Raw genomic sequence first — 16,107 nt, forward strand, 5'->3', positions numbered from 1 at the left:
CTTTTGGGATGACAGCTCTTCTCTGCCTGGAATTGTTATTTAGTATATAGGTTGCAGTTCAAGCAATAATCTGACTTTTTATGTCCTCTGAAGCTCTCATAGAACAGTGAGAGGCATAAAAATTTGGGTTCAGACTTCTTTAAAATAAAAATAATCATTATTTCAACCAGTTAAAAATCTTTTCTGTTTTAGAGGTTTCTAGCAGACATTTAACTGCAAGACAATCAAAGAGCCAGTACTGCTGAGTGCAGGGACCTCTGCCCCTGGTCACCCCAGCACTGAAGCCAGGAGCTTGCCGGCTGAGCCATTAATGGGCAGAATACCATGGGAAAGCCAGGGGCAAGATGTGCAAACAGTTGTGTAAACAGTGCAGGAAGAAAAGGGAAGAGGCCATCAAACCCCTGCTTCTGTCTGATCCCTCACAGCCAGACATGAGCACAGGGTTTGGAGCAGCCACAGGTGGGGCTCACACAGGGAAGCTTCAGCTTCTGCTGCCCCAGGAGCTCCACATCATCCCCTGCACACTCTGCTTCTGGGGTTATTTTAATTAATGCCACGGACTTAAGAATGTTTGCACTGCAGACTTTACCAAAAATTAAGAAGGATGGATGTTCTCCCTCTGCTTTCAGATCTTGCATAGCAGAGAGAACCTCTTCTACACCAAAACGTGAGCCTCCCATTTCCACCAGCAGTTGGAGTTGAAAGCTGGGCTGCTTCAAGAACCAGAGTTCATGAATGAAAGGTGACAATTTTCGTTGTTTTTGTTTAGGAACAGATTGCCTTTGTTTGAGTTTATATTTTAAGGGGCATTCCAATTAAAACAGGTACGTTCTTCAGGTATGTTCACTGAAATTGAAGAATGTTTATCAAAAACATTTGTGGAAGACTTTTTATCAGTTTCACACCTCTACACTTGACCTGCTCTTCCAGCTGGAATCACGTGTAAAGGTTAGTGTGCTAGAGCTAGCCTGCAGGCTTGCTGTTCCAAACCCCTGTGGATTGTGTCTTCAGTGAGCACATCAAAGGGATTCATGATTCCTTCCTTCAGTTCACTGGTGACGCAGTTCCATTTTATGGCTTCTGCTCAGGCTCTTACAGTTTTAGTACAATATGGGTGCATTTTGTACCATCTATTCTTTCCTGGCATTTCCAAACAAGGCAACAATATCATTTGGTACCATTCCATGCTGAACATTTTAAGAAAAAACCTCTGAAGTCATTGGTCTTTATGAAGCCAGAGGTCTCATTAAGGAGGATGGGACTAACCCTTCCAGGAGAGATCTGGTGTAGTGAAATGAGTGTGGTACAGCCAGAACAGCGCTCTGGAAAACATCTCAGCAGATGCTATCACACCTCCCCAGCAAACACCCAATTCCACCAGCTTTAACTGAAATTCTTCAGCAGGTTTTGTTTTGTTTTGTTTTGTTTTGTTTTGTTTTAATTCACCTGAAATTAAAAACAAATCAGAGCTACATTGCTTTAAGAAACCTGACAAGAGGAAGCTGAGTCAGAGTGGCTCCAGGATGCGCACTTCAGGCTGTGACAGAAAGGAAACAAGGGACCAAGTGGAAATGACTGAGAGCACTGCACTGCCCTGATTAAAGGCCCAGAAATAACAACACGAGGTACTGCAGAGATTATGCCTTCCACACAGAGCAGGAATTGTTTTTTTTTAACCTTCAGGTAATGGTCCTGCCAGAGAGGCTGCAGACATCCGTCAGATACAATTGCACATTTCAGATGGGAGGGATTTTGCACTGATTAGCTGAGCTGCTGGAAATTAGCATTGGGGTTTATTTTTGTAACTGAGAGCCTGTGCTCTCCCCTACCCTATTTTCTAACTAGTCAGAAAAGTCCTGACACAGTATCACTGCTCTGACTGACCTCCCGGCCTTGGCACACCTTCCCTCGCCCAGCGCCTGTAACGTGCTGGGTTTAGCAGGACAGACAACTAAATCTAACTTTTATAACTGTTACAAAAGCATTCTTGGGCTGTACCGGTGAGGGTAAAACCCTTCCCCAGTGAGAGTCAGATAGTAGAATGAGAATTAAAAATTAGTTGCAGCTGTGTCAATAGCTGTCTTTGGTTTTGATAACTGTGCTTATCAAGAAGGGCTTATAAATCTTATGGAATTTCACCATAACTCGAATTACTTGAAGAAAAGGGAGAAAAGGAAAATTCTCACTTAGTGGAAAGTACAGGGCCACTTTGTCCACTTTGCTGGGACTTGTGCTGGTTAGGAAAGCAATGAACTTGTTCCTACAACTGTGTTTTCCATGAATTCTTTGAGGAGAACTTCCCAGAGCACTGATCAGATGAGAGAGTGAACAAGCGACACAGTGCAAACCTGAAACCAGCTGTAGCCACGAGTCAGCCTGCCCTGCTGGGAGAAAGTAGAGTAACTGGAAAGGAAAAAAAAAAAAAAAAAAAAAAAAAAAAAAAAAAAAAAAAAAAAAAAAAAAAAAAACTGGGAGAAAGTAGAGTAACTGCAAGTAGAGAAACTGGAACTCCTGATCACTACATCAATATTCTCAGCAACAGATACAATCTAATTCTGAAGAAAGGTTCTTTAATCTCACATTCATTCTATGCACTTATCAACCCAGTAACTTACACAAACCCCCCAAGGGTGTCTGTGCACAGCTAGCACAGATTTAACAGATTTAATGTGTAAGTGAGGGCTGTGTTTCTGCCCATTACAACACATTATTCCTCTCAGCAGTAGCAAGATGACAGTTATTGCTTCAGATTCCCAGGAATGTCAAATCCAAACTATGCAAAGCACCTGTAAAGCAAAGTTGAGTTCTACCCCATCATTCAAGAGAGGGAGAACTATTTTAAACTTTACTAGTCTGGCAAGTGGCTCAGACTGTATTTCAATAACACAGGCTGAACTCAAAGTTTCACAGAAAGAGATGCTGATCTAAACCAGACATATCTGACCCAGGTGCCACAGAGCCCCAGAGCAGCAGCTAATGAACATCTGTGGGAAAAGCACTGGAAAGAAGCAAATGATCCAGTAAGGGCAGCTGGATATAGCATGGAAGAAAACTCATAAAGCAGAGCTGAACTGAAAAGGGTTTGATGCCATTTGGAGACAGGAACGGCAGGAACACACCATGAAATGACGAGTAAATAATTACCACTCCTTTTGTTCTGCCACCATCTCCATCCATGAGTCACACAGACAGTGTGTCCTAATTCATTTTTTACCTGTTCCCTTCAATTCCACCAGTTGGACTGTTAAATAATATTTCATACCCAAAATCACACAACTAAAAGGTAATTATGTCTGCCAATGTTGTCTGATCATGCAAAGGATTTTTCTCATTAGCAGAACTTACTGTGAATTAATAATATTTGTGAAACATTACCCTCTGGCTTGCAAAAGGCATGAGCCACCAAGGAATTTTTCCAAAGTCTTATGATTTGGCCACAATGATAAAGTCTGAAAGTCTACGATCTATAAGAAATCCTGCTTGGCAGCATTTTGTGTCAGCAGCTTTAAAACACGGTGCTTTCACGGCCTAGGAGGGACAGCAGGGCAAATGTCTGGGATCAACCAGAGGGCACAGGGCACTCTGAACCACCAGGAGCTCTGCTGCTGGTGGGAAGGGGCTGCTAGAATTGCTTCTGCTTTCCATAAAATCTCAATGGATCTTTCCTCATAACCAGAAAGGAAACCTAAAGAACCAGTTCAGCAGAGATGAAATCTATAAAGCATCGTGGGAAAGTTTTAGATGGTAAATCAGTTCTCTAAAATTTCAGTGGAAGAATCTTCCTCTTCAACTTACACAAGGTTTTCAGTTTTCTATCGAGCTCTGATGCAGAGCATGTGAAAAGGCCTTTAGAAACTTTCTTACTTCTTGCCTTGAACTTTTTGGGGGAGAAGAAGCAAATCAGATAATAGGAAGGTAATTTAGCAGGCATTGAAACAGACCTGGACAACCTGAGCTGTGGCCTCAGGGCACACAGAGAGAGCCCTGGGGTCTCTTCTTTTCCCTCTGAGCAGAGGGATGACTCCCTTCCCTCCTCCTTTCTTGAATGTCACCCTCAGTCCCAGCCCCACACGGGGACATCAGAGGTACAAGGGGCTGGAAATGCAGCTGGAGCCACTTGTGAGGGCAAATCTTATCTGAGCCCCCTGTCTGCTGTGGGCACCTGATTATCAGGGAGCTGCATCCTGACCAGAGATCTGCACTTCCCTGGAAAACCCCTATCAGCATCTCCCTGCTCCTCTCCCAGCAGTGACACAGCTTATTTAACAGCTCATTTTCCTGCAAGGAAACTGGACTTTCTGAGCTCCTTACACAAGACTGAAAAATGTCTCCTTTTTTTTAATAATTAATGTAACAAATTCCTTCAGAAGCCACTCATCTTCACTGCTGTACACCGTGAAAAAGTGAAACAATCTGACCAACCTCAGCCTTCTGGCAAGGCAGGAAATCAATCCCACCACCTGTACTGGACTGTAATGACAAATAGGGGCAAGAGAGTGTTTAACTGTGGAATAATATTAAAAATTTAATTCAATAATTAAAATTATTAAAGTCATACTTAAGATACATTGAACATTTGCCTACATTTATTATAAGTGGTTCCAAAGACTGTGTTTTGAGTAAACCCCACACTTCTCAGTTTTCTTCTGCATTATTTAATGAAAAAAATCCTCTTTCATTTGTAGTGCACAATGCCAAGGGCTACACCCTTGTGTTCAGTTTAACACTGAAGCTTCCCCTTCTGAGTGCCCTGAGTGGTCTCCAGACTTAGAACTCAGCATAATCAACCAACAGACCAACTCTGGTGTTTCTCTCATGGGCAGTTTCCTTTTATTCAGTTCCCTCATTAGAGTCAGCAACAAATAAGTAGATAGAGCAATAATAAGGCTAAGTTTATCTTGTTTCCTCCACTCCCTTTTCTCACTGCATTACTAAGACTTGGAACAATAACAGGATGCCGGGATGCAGGATGGGAAAGGCTGACTCCCAGCTGGAAAACCTTGGAGACTGGAGAGCTGAACACTCCCAGTATTGCTTAACGAAAAGAGAAGTGGATTTTACTATTTGATCTTCATTTTTTGTATTTTGCTTAACATTTTGGGATACTGTTGGGTTTAGTTTGCCTGATTTGGTAGCACACCGAAGCTCCTCCGCCTCCGACTCGGGTAAGAGACAAATGTTATTTTCTGTCCTTCAGCCAAGAAGCTCATTTCAAAGGGTTTTTTACCTCCACCCAAATTATTTTCTAATGTCTTAAATAAGTTAAGAAATACCAGCAAATGGGCTATGAATTTTATACATATCCACCAAATCTTTTGGGCCTTACACTGATGGCACCCGCACCAAGTACAAACGGCAGAGCTGTTTACAATTGACACTGAAAGAGGAAAATCTCTGGCTTTGATGGGCTATACCATAACATTCCCAGATTATTAAAAAAAAAAAAAAGATAAACATTTCATGGTTTTTTGAGTATTGCTTTGTAATATTTAGATTGTGTTACTGATGTTCATATATAATGGAAAAGAGGTGGAGATTATGCTGCCAATTGCACCTGTAAAGCCTTTAGGAAGGGATTTTTCTCCTGGTGTGGACAGGTGCAGCTCCAAGGCTGTTTGCAGTGAGCAGAGGTGCGCTGGGCTGGGATTTGATGCAAATGTTTTATTGAAGTGGGGTGGATTTGGGGTCTGTCTGCAAGGTGGGTGACCTTCATGTGCCCAGGGCCAAGAGGCAACAGCCACCATGTGCACTGGCCAGCTCTGGCATATCTGTTTAAAACTGAGAGGGGAGTTTATACAAACTCAGGTCAGTGATTTGGTTTCCTAATTCCCAAGTTTAAAGAGTCCCAGGTACTTTAACACCATAATTCTGGAGTGCCAGGTTTTACAGACCCTGTACTAAAAGACCAGTAATTCTTATTCCAGAGGTTTCTTGATCTCAGTGGTTCAAAAAGACCCATCTTTTTTCTGATGGGTTATTTTATGAGCAGTGGCTTGACACAAAAAGTTGTTTGAAAAGGCTTTTATCTTGTCCTAGAGCAGGTGTAGCTGGTCCCTGAACTAACAAGCTCGCTGTGCAGCTTGCAGAGACAAAGCATTTATGTATAAGAGATGAGCTGATAGTGGTTTTTCTGTAAGAAATCTATTCTGCAATAGTGGGACTGTCAGTGTGCACAGCACCTCACCGTGTTGGCTGTCACACTGTAATAAAGATAAAGGAAGGAAAGAAATGCAAGGGGAAAAAAGATATGGAAGAAGATTAATTTCTGTGAGCAAATTTCTTCCATTCTTAGCTCCCAAAAACATTCCAAGTTGGCTGTTTCTGCAGTTAACAAAGGTATAGTTAATCAATGTTTCCCTGCCTCCTGTGAATATAAATCATTAGATCAGCATTTGTAAAAGCACACAGTATTATAGATGTTCATGCAGGAAAATATATTAGACAAAAGCAAGGATGCTCCAATGATTTACAAAAGCTTCTCATCTTAGGTTAATGTGTGCCTGGTAACAACAACCCATATACCAGAAACAAATCACAGAAATGCTGACTTGAAATTTATCTCTGGTATCTCCAGGAGTTACTTTTTGTCCTTAAATAAAGGGTGACCCATGGGAGAAAAGGACACAGGATGCATTTAGCATAGGAAAGCCTTAGAATAGTACAGTATGCTAGAGAGAAGAATGTGAATTTACAAGTAATAAAACAAATTAATTTGAAAGCAAAGGATAAACTCAATTAAAAAATCATTCCTGATTTGCCCACAAAGCCACAAACCTGGGTTATTTTTCAGACTGCTACACCTGCACTGCAATGCAACAGGAAGCATTTCCCAAAGCTTTGCTCTTTAACAAAAGACCATAAAAGTGTTCTTTGAACATTTTTAAAACAAATGTTAACACTGAAATTGAGTCCTGGACACATGGAGCTCGCAGGATGTGGGACACAGAGGCAGGGCAGAGTTAACAGCTCTGCTGCCAGCTTTGCCTCACATCCTGCTCTGCTGAGGGAAACTGCTCTGAAAACAGGATAGAGGTAAAAATCACGGGGCATGGTCCAGAAACTGCTCTGATTCACAGCACTTATGGAACAAAGGACTTCACTGTCCCTCCATAAATCAATTCCTTCAATTAATATTTCAAATTCAAAATAGAAAAAACTTTAATAAAACTCTCTTTTCTTTTCTGGGTATGTGTCTACAGAACTACAGGCATAAATCAGGCCAGAAAATACTTTTTGTTTTCTAAAAAAGCAGAGGTTCACAGAATCAAGATAACTGATTATTTCTGGCAGCTGAGCTTTCTGTAAGGAATCCTCATTGTATTTTCATCATAATTCCAGGTTTTGCTCAGATTCTACAAGTTTAATTCAGAGGTTTTGATGTTAGCACCAAGAAGAAAATAAGAGGTTCCCATTTGTGAGAAATTTGTTGGGCATGAAATTACTTTGGTGTCTTTTTCTTTTTTTTTTAACAAATGGGTTTCCCTTGTTATCCTTGTGAGTTTACAAACTGAAAACCCCTCAGAGTTTAGCACTGGTGTGAGTGGTTTCCCTGCTCCCCGGAGCACAGCAGACAGGGATTATTGGTGCAGACTGGAGATTTGCTGGGACAGAGAGGTGCCCAGCCCACAGCCACCAGAACAGTTCCCAAACAGGCCTTGGACATCTGCAGGAGAGCAGAGCTTGGTGAGCCCAGAGCTGGACACTCTTTTGAGTGATGATAAAAGGTTTTTTGTGGGCTTCCCTTCAGGGCTGTGCTCTGCCAAGAGCCGTGCAGGTATAGCAAACACAGAAAACAAACACTCTGGTGTCATTGTCATGGCCAGGAGCCACCAGCTGTGCTGCTGAGGAACTTCCAGGGATCCTGCAGCAGAGCCTGGCCCCAGCCCAGGCACAGAGTCCCTGCAAACCCAGGGGTCCCACCAAGAAATGCTGGGAATAACCCTGTGCAAAATGAAGGCATGGTTTAGAAATGAAGGCACACCAGCTCAGGAAACTCCCCTGTCCAGACATCCAGGGGGGACTCAGGCAGCCCCACTCCCACCCTAGACTGTCCCTGCTGGGGCTGGAGCCCCTTCCCAGCTCCAGGACCCAACAGGTCCCACTTGGATGCCTACACACACCCTCTGTCACACCAGGATTCCTTCCCCGTTCCAGCCCAGGTCTCCCATGGCAGTCTCAGATATCTCATTCCATAAAGCCATTTATTCCCAGTGCAGGAACACAGAACAGCCCGAGCTGGTGCCTCCCAGGAGGGATCCCAGCCAAGGAACCCCAGGGCTTTTATCCCCTCCCAGTTCAAGAGTGCCAAAGTCTGGCTCTCCCTGCTGAGCCCTGGGCTCCTGCCACATCGCTGGCTGTGCCACAGCTCCCTGTGCCCTTTGCTGTGCCCCTTTCCTAGGGCTCCAACCATCCCCAGGGCTCTGAGCTGCCCCCAGAGACCTGCACAGAGTGAATTCCTCATCACACCACTGCACCTCCTGAATTCTGCCTTGGAATATGAAAAATTAATAAAAAAATGTGAAGAACCTGTTTGCAGTTCTTCAGTGCAGGAATACAAATGAGCCCCTTTCATTTGATTGTCACTCCTCTGCATCTGAATTTCAGATCTGTCAATAAGAATGGAACTGCCTGGTTTTTGAATGCAAGCTTTTGCTGAATATGCAAGTTCTGTCATCTCCTGAAAGGGAAGTTGTTTGTGCCATGGCTCTGATCTGTGCATTTGGTGCTGTACGCATCTGTTGGGCAGGCAGGGATATCTGGGGCCCAGCCCTCCCAGGTGCAAATTAGGACATTCACAGAACCTGGAGCAGCTGAAGACCTGGGATTTCCAGGGCTGGCAAAGACAGGAGAAGGGCACAAGGGCAACCTATCCCTCCAGGGCACTGCCTACACTTCAGTTTTGATGCTCTGAGAATACCCCTGTAAAGGTTTATAATCTGTAAACCAGAGTCAAGAGCTGAACAGACACTCTGGAAGACTTTTCTCCAGACAAGTATTTTTGTGTGAGACAGAGAGCAAAACTCTTACAATAGATTAGCAGCTGCATTTGATAGCTTTATCGAGTAACATCCACAGAAATGCAGAAGTTATAGTGAAAAATGGCTGATATTTCAGAGACATGCAAGCATGGTTACCTGCACAAACTAGGGAAATGGCACAGGTACCTTCCCAAAGAGCAGCAGAGAGAAAAGAGTGTTCTTCTGCCCCAACATTGCTACCTGAAATGCAAGGACTTACAGAGCACCATCATAGTTAGAGGTAGACAAAAAGGCAAAAATGTTTTCAAGTCCTCATTTTTGAAACCCAAAGATGTCACTTTTATTGTCCCAGTTGTCACTAAGACCCTTCTGTTCCTGTTGTTTCCCCAGCCTCCTCTGCCACAGCTTGAGGCAGCAGAGGCCTCTGTTTGTGTCACACATCTGTTACAAAGCTACAAACAGCAGTGACACCTCTGCCTTTGCCCATTTCCCTGCAGCACTGTCTCTCCCAGCCCCACCAGCAGCACCTGGAGCGTGCCCCTGACACCTGGCAGAGCTCAGCAGGGACAAGGTGGGTTCATGCAGCACACAGGGCCCTTGGCCCCATTGTGCATGACAGTGGGAAGGGAAATTCCACTTCCACCAAATTCCTTCTCCTGCCTTTGTCCATGTTTCTAAGCCATGCTCTGGTAGCACCAGTCTTCCTTTTCCCCTTCCTTTAGCGATGCTATCTGCTGTGAATCTGTGCTCTGGAAATCCTCAAGGAGCACAAAGCCTGCTATACAGTTTGAGGAGACCAAGGGCCTGGTGCTGCTGTCCTGCAAATGATAGGAAATCCTGCCATTGATGGGAATGGTTCCTGTGATGGGTTCAGCTCCATCAGCAGAATCTCCAGTAGCACAGAGCTTTAGGTTGGCTTCTCCATTCTGTTGTGGGGTAGTCCCTGCCTCTACCTCCAGCCGTAGATCTGAATTCAGAAGGGATTTGCATGCTCTTTCTGGCTTTTGCTGTCATTATCTTTCAGATATAAACAGTCTGTCTGCAAGAGAATCAGTATACCCATGACTTGATGATCTTAAAGTCCTTTTCCAACTTTAACAATTCTGTGATTCTATGCTAGGATTAGGCCAAGCAATCAATATTAATCACAATGTATCAGAGTTTTCTACACCTCCTCTAGGAACCCAAAGCTACAATGAATTTGTGAATATTGTTAATTTAGGGGTTTAGGCTCTCATTAAAGCTTAAACAATGATTGCACATTTTAGTATCACTCAGATAGTCAGGGCACTCCAGACACTTACCCAGCACACAAATTAAGAAGGGAGGGCAGAAAGCAGAGCAGGAGAGCTGGAATGCTTTTTGCAGTGGGTTCATTTTACAAAGACAAAAATGTGTTCCACAGGGACAGAACTTTCACAGAGCTCCATCCTCTGTAGCACCATTTAACAAACCCTTTGCTTTGTACCCTGGACTTGCCAGCAGCAGCTTTGGTAAAAGTTTAGGATTAGAACAGATACTGAATTACTGAGTTGCACTTGGACATGACTTCACTCACAAACAGGAAGAAAGGGACCCATTCTCTGTGGAATATATTATCTCATTTTCCTGCTGTGAAGTGATGAGCTGCATCACCTGCCAAATATGGACTGACCTTCTTCAGATTAAGAGAAAGGGTTTAGTCACACCAGAAGGGGTTTTCAGTGCCTGTGATTAAAACGTGAGCTGTGGCAGAAATAAATGTTCCTCTTACACAGCCTCTGAAGAGAAAAAAAAGTTCCACCACAGCTTAAGAAATATCTTTGTTAAATCACAACCACTCCCACATAGAAACAAATCCACTCAGAAGAGAGTCACACAACTTACAACAGCTTTCCTCATCTTTTTAAGCTTACCTGTGTCTGGGGCCTCTATTTTCAGGCTCTCCAGCTTTCCTTTATCAGCAAATTAAAGAGGAAATTTGCTGCCCTAGTTTTATTTTGATTTAAAGATGGAATTTTCCCGAAGAGCTAAGCTGTAACTAAAACTAGTGGAAGACTCGTGGTAAATTAACAAGAGCAGTTATAATATCATTTGCATCATCTCACAACACATAATACAATGGAAGTCTTCCAGGAAAGGACTGTAACTATAGGGATGGACATAAAAGGTCTTAATTAAGCCTGGTCTACAAGTCTGTTGGATAAGGGCAGGAAATAGAGAAGAATGAACTGACATTTGAATGAGACGTTCTAAAAAGGGAGAAAAATACAGAACACTAAACAAAATCTATCCAGTCACACCCTGACTTTTTAGCCTCTTGCCCAGACAGACAACAAGAGATTTATGTATATGTGCATGCTTTCTTTATCTTCCACAACATTAACTTTCAGAGGAAATACTAATGAATTCAGCTACCCCAGAGAACACTTTGGACAAAGGAATGAGCACACACAGGCAGCTAAGCAGGGTTTCTCTGCTGCACATTACTATCAGGGCAATAAATGCCAGTTATTGTGACCTGGGTACAATGCTCATGTTCCACACAGGTACTTTTGCTCCTGAGCTTTTGTTAAAGAAAAACATGGAGAAAAAAATCTTATCTGCTGTAAACACAGCTACGTTGTACTTTTTAAAAAATCATATTTTTTGCAAGTGGTTCCTCAAAGGACAGGGACTTTTCCTTAATGAGGAAGGCTCAGCTGGACCTCTGTGCTAGGAGGCCTGTCTGATATTAAGGATTTATGTGGAAGCCAAGGGGAAGTGGAGAAAGCTCTTCAATATATTATAAGTACCTTGTATTCTTTCAACTTGTCCAAACTCTGGAACACCCAGTGGCAGCTTCAGCCAAGCTCCGTAGAGCTGAGCTAACCAGGGGAAGCACCGAAACAGACCCAGTCTGAAAGGTGCACACCATTTATTGTAGGCAGCAAAGCTCCTGGTCAGAGAGACTGGAGAAATCTTTTCAATGATCACAAACACCTCCAAGATGCCCAAACTATTCCACTTCTGCACCGGAATGAGCAAATATTTTTTGGAGGATCCTCTTGTCCTCCTGCTCCCCCAAAATCAAACAGCATCGGAGTGGGGGTGCTGGGGATGAGGGGGGCTCAGGAAGACTCCTGCACCTCTCTCTGTCCCACTGAGCCACCTCAGTCTGGCATAAGCAAAAGGAAATTGGCTCAGATGAAGCAAGAAAAAAGCTGGATCTACAGCAAGGTAAATATGTCACTGAGACTGAGAGAAAGCCCTGCCCAGGGGGGTACACCTGGTCATCCCTGGGATTTGCTTTTGGATACAAGGAAGGGAATAAATTCTTTGCCTGTCTACAACACTGGCACTTCATCACTATTTTCACCATCTGTTTTTATCAATAATTAATCCAGATGGCAAGTATCTTCCTCTTTATCTTGGACAAGGAATTTAGAGGGAAATGTCTGCAGTTCCAAACTATGCATGCAGGGTGATCCCACCCATCTTATCAGCTCACTTCAGAGCAGAAGGGCTGCTCTTAACCCAGAGTTAACCCCCACAATGGCTCTGGCTTCAAAAGCATTTGACAACTGTCACCACAAGACATGTGGCCAAGAGCAAATTTTCTGTCATTTGATTGTTTATTTCACCCCTGCAACATCTGCCAAGTAAATAAATCATACCAGTCAGAGGTATTTTGGGATTTCTGACTGTAATAAATGGAATGCTCTAAACCAGAGAGCACAGAATCTGTGTGACAGTGATGATGAGGTGAGAATATTCTGTGCCAACCCCCAAACTCTGCCTGTAGGTTTGAGCACATTCCCTAAACACCAGAACACCCCTGCTCCTCACTCAGCCCTCATAAACCTGCTCCCAGGGACAGGGGCTGTAAAAAGATACAGAAGAACAGGGACCTTAAACTCCATGGGATTAATGCTGTCAACAACTATGGGAAAGCCAAAATTTTCTGTTTATGGTGATATCTTTATTTGCTATGAAACAAAATCAAAAATTGGTTCAATAATTTAATCACAAATATTTCAGCAGCTGTGTTTATACTGGGCACTGTGCTTAAGCACATTTTATCCCTCGTTATATTTTGGACTGCCATATTTGTACATGAAGTAAAAGGCTGTATGCATGGGAAGACTGGACAATACCACTCATTCAAAGGACTCTAATGCATTTTGGGAATACTTCAGGGAAAGTAAAGCATTATGTCACTATAGGAGAAAGTGACAGAGCCCTCAAGCAGCACCAGAACATTTCAGTGCTTCGTGCTTTGTATGTGTCCCATTCCAAAGTGGTTCTCATCAGCGCCCAAGTGTCTCTACAGCTTCTGTGGTGACAGCTAACATTATCATGAACCATGAGCAAAGCCAGGGATTCTGCACCTGGCAGGAGACAGACCTGCCTGCTGAGAGTGGAAAACGAGGAAGATTGTTAAAGACTCACTCAGACTGAGTGTGGCTCTGACAGACCTTCACCTATTTCTCTTCTGGGCAGAAGGCCAGCAGATTTACCAAGATGGGATTTCTTGCTGGACATACCAGAATGATCACAGAAAAACAGTCATCCCCTAAAACACCAATTAGCTGCATCACCAGTTTAATGAGAAGAAAATCTGTACTGTCACTGCTCATTTTAATGACTCCAAAGCATTGTTTTACCTCCATCACATATGCCATCCACAGCAAACAACCCTCAGTTCAAGAGTGCACTGTCATCTCAACAACAGAAGTATTAAAGAATTATTAATTTACCTAGTCCAAAAATAGTCCTTCCTTAAGGTCCATGAACAGTCCAGTAACTGAAACATTAACATATACTTAATTTGCTTCTCAATTACCAGATTTACAAGAAAGAAACTCTGATTAAAAAGAGATTACTACAGATTGACAGGAAAATTATTTGATTAAAAATGAGAATAGGAATCAAAGCTTGTGCACGTGACCTGCAGGAGCAGCCCTGCTGGGGTGGCTCATTTTCCTGGGTAAGATTTTTGACATGACACAGAAAAATACATCCTAGATTTTCTTGACCCAGGTGGAAGTTGCACACTTTTGTACAGACTCTCCAGGTCTTCTTTTATTAGATCATGTAAGGGATTCATTTCCACAAACAGAAGAGTTTCAGATTCCCAGATATATTTAAATCAACACTATCCACAAAAGGCTACAGGTACTAAAACAACACAGGACAACCAGGCACAATCTATCATCCCATCTCTCCCAAATATTCCCAGGAACAGAAATTCTTTGAGGTTTTCTTGAATTCTAACAGAAGCCAATTTCAGAGCTGATTCTGAGCTGTACAGGTGTAATGTAAAGGGAAATCAAGATCTAAGCCAAGCAAATGTGTATTTGTGAACAGGAAATTGAATCTGAACCTACACCAGAAACACACATTCAATAAATTGTACCCATTCTTTATCAGATACAAATCAGGCAGGAGCACAGACAGCACCCTCCAAACTGCAAATATGCTTTTGAAAGTTTTTAGAAAATGCATATTAAGGGAAGGCTAACTAGAAATTGAGAGAAACCAGCAGAGGTTAAAAATCCTTCCACCTTTGAGATTTTGGGCTTTGGTACTTCACTGTCTGACAGGACCCTCTCAACTCAGTCAGATTTATCAGCAACGAACAAAAGGGATCTTCCTTCCTCACTCATTCTGTTTACAACCAAAATCTTCTTGGACCATACATTTCTGATTTTCAGCTCTCACTCTGCCTTCTCTCAGGATTCACTGCAGCACTTTAAACCAGCAGGGCACTCACTAAAATGTAAGCAGAGCTGTCAGGATCTCTGGGAGGACCCTTGGGTAGATTCATTTTTGCTGCTCATCCATCTTTAGGGCACAAGTTGTCACTCACTGACTTGGAGAGTGGCTTTGCTTCTTTGAATAGAAAAAGAAAATTAAAAAAAAAAAAAAAAAGAGGATAAAAATAAGGGGAAAAATTGAAAAAACCCACCAAATGAGGTCTTGCCTCCCTCATTTTCTTCCCAGTTCTGTGTCTGAGATAACAGAAAGACTTGGAGCACAATTTGGCTGCCTGCTTTCCACCAAGGCAATAAACATTTAATGTATACAAAGCAAGTATTTACAGGTCTTTTATAGTCAAATTTCTTCATTTCCAAAAGAGAAATCTGTCCTGGCTGAGGACTCCATCCGCCCATGAGGTCAAGTTGTATTTTGCATTATCCAGGAGAATCTTTCTGGTGAGCTGAACAGGCAGGAAAATAAGTCATTAATAAATTTTCCCCAGGCCTACCAGAAACTTGAAGCTCAAATCACAAAGCAATTTCAGATTAGAATTAATTCTCCTTTTCCCTGGAAAGAAAATATGAGGAGCCCAAATGGGAAGTGCTGAATTATGTCCTCACCTGTGTTTATACACTGCTGCAGCACCAACACCAAGAACAGAGCAGCACCAAATGCAGCACGAGTGTTCTCACAACACTGATATTTTTAAAGTAGCAAGTTTGCTTACGATATTGCTCAAGCGTCTGTTCATTCAAAGGTGCTATCCCAAGTAGAAAATGTCATTTTCTAATCGGCTTTCAGGCAGACATTTGCACTCCAGATTGTTTAGTCTTCACAGTGGCTATTTACTTCAAGGTACCATCACTGCATACAAAATGGCATTTTAGAACCAGTTCCAGGCAGGCATTTGCACTCCAGACTGTTGGGTCAGCAGTGGAAATCACTTCTCACATGCATAAATCGACACAAGGACAATCAAAAATCCAGCCCCAGGTAGTCAGGCACAAGGCCTGTTGAAATCAGCTCAACAACATGGAAAGGAACAAGCAGCAGAGTGTTCTCAGGAAAGAACACTGCTGTGCTTTGCTGGGACACGTGACAGACACAGAAACACCGAGTTCTGCCCGGCCACAAATTACATCTGAAAAAAAAAAAAAAAAAAGATTCCTCTGAGTCAAAATTGCACGATTTCCTTAGGCAGCTGTTCTCAGTGTCACTGAGGTTTGAGGACCTCCCCAGTTCCTGTTGTCACCGGGTGCCCTCAGCTCCTGAGCTCCTGTCCCATGGGAGCCCTGGCAGCGGCAGGAGCACGGAGGGGAGCGGGAGCAGAGGTAACAACACAGTGGGGACACAGTGGGGTCACACCTGATGACACAGCTGGGGACACAGCTGGGGACACCTCCTGCTG

The sequence above is a fragment of the Anomalospiza imberbis genome, chromosome 12 (genome assembly GCF_031753505.1).
Source record: "Anomalospiza imberbis isolate Cuckoo-Finch-1a 21T00152 chromosome 12, ASM3175350v1, whole genome shotgun sequence".
Classification (NCBI taxonomy): domain Eukaryota; kingdom Metazoa; phylum Chordata; class Aves; order Passeriformes; family Viduidae; genus Anomalospiza; species Anomalospiza imberbis.